Raw genomic sequence first — 1,729 nt, forward strand, 5'->3', positions numbered from 1 at the left:
CACTACTATGTACAAAATAGATAATCAACAAGGACCTATGTATAGGACAAGGAAGTCTGCTCAACAGTCTGCAATAACCTATTGGAAAGGAATCTGAAAAACGACGGCGCAACACACATATATTCACCGCTCTGCTGAACACCTGAAACTAACACACTGTAAATCAACTATAACATTTAAAAAATTCTAATTGTCATTTGAAGCTTCCTTAAAAGCTCATATATTTCCTGCTGTCACAAAGTATTTTCTTTGTTTTGGCATCCAACCAATTACCTCCCATACACTCTTCCTAAATCTTCTGTAGTGGCTCAGACCGTAAAGCGTTTGCCTACAATGAGGGAGATCTGGGTTCAATCCCTGGGTCAGGAAGATCCCCCGGAGAAGGAAATGGCAGCCCACTCCAGTACTCTTGCCTGGAAAATTCCATGCACGGTGGAGCCTGGTAGGCAACAGTCTATGGGGTCACAAAGAGTCGGACACGCCTGAGCGACTTCACTCATTTAACACTCTTCTTAATAAAGATACTAGTTAATAGGGCTTTTTGGCTAACAAGGTCGGTGGTTCAAGTGGTCTATTAGCAAAGTTATTGATATATAAGGAATGTGGTATAAAAGTCTTGCTACAGCCACGCTCTTTCCAGCCAGCGCCTAGCAATGGGCATCTCTCGGGACAAAAGGCACAAGCTTCCAAAGACCAGGGGCAAGCGAAAGCCCCACCATAAAACATGAACGGGGACTCCCCGCGGCCAACACAAACACAACCCCGCATATACACAGTCCCTGTGCAGGAGGCAGCAAGTACCCGGCCTTGAGGCTGGATGTGGGGAACTTCTCCTGGGGCTCCCTGTGCTGTACGCGCCAGACAAGGATGATGGATGTTGTCTGTGGCGCATCCCACAACCTGCTGGTCCCTACCGAGACCCAGGGGAGGAAGCGCACTGCGCTGGCTGACAGCGCGCCGCGGGTCAGTGGGAAGAGCCCCGCTCTGCACTGCCTCTGGGGGCCAGGAGCGGGCCAGGCTGACTCCCGAGGAGGAAGAGATTTTCAACAAGAAGCGATCAGAGAAAATGCAGAAGAAATATCCTGAAAGGAAAAAGAACGCCACAACCAGCAGTCTTCCAGAGGAGCGGTTCCAGCCCGGCAACTTCTTGCCTGCATTGCTCCAAGCCCAGGCCGGTGTGGCCCAGCAGAGGGCCATGTGTTAGAGGGGAAGGAGCTGGAGTTCTGTCTGAGGAAGATCAAGGCCCGAAAGGCCAAGAAACCCTCCTCCCTCCTGTCTTAGCTCATGCAATAAAGGCATTTACCGTTCTTTAAAAAAAAAAAAAAAAAGTCTTGCTACAGCCAAGAAAAATTACATTAATCACTTCACCTCTGTATATCAGATCTATTACTCTAATCTAGCAGATTAAATTTATGTCAGAAGAAGAGCTTTCAACCCCAAACCTAAAATCTAACAATTTAAACAGCCATGCCAAGCTTTTCTTTAGTGAATATGGATGTAGTTAACAGACCAACTTCTGCCATGAAAATTTATGACTGCTCACCTAATTCAATTTGATTTAAACCACTTAACACTGTGTAGTGAAAAGAACACTGGTCTAGAATCAGACTGATATTGGCTTAAACTCTGGCTTGGTTGCCCCAGTAGACTATGACTTTTGGCTCATCTCTTGCGTTCTCTAAGTTTTCGTGTTTTCATGTGTTAAGATGGAAATAGCAACATGTATCCC

The 1,729-nt window shown here is 46.5% G+C and overlaps 1 pseudogene; it reads left to right on the top strand.

Annotated features, from left to right (window-relative positions):
• The first annotated feature begins 653 nt into the window (after nt 1–653).
• Nucleotides 654–1,281, top strand: LOC129558988 (small ribosomal subunit protein eS8 pseudogene; annotated as a pseudogene).
• The last annotated feature ends 448 nt before the right edge of the window (nt 1,282–1,729 follow it).

The sequence above is a fragment of the Moschus berezovskii genome, chromosome 8 (genome assembly GCF_049115385.1).
Source record: "Moschus berezovskii isolate FMDL1 chromosome 8, NW_MosBer_1.0, whole genome shotgun sequence".
Taxonomy (NCBI): Eukaryota; Metazoa; Chordata; class Mammalia; order Artiodactyla; family Moschidae; genus Moschus; species Moschus berezovskii.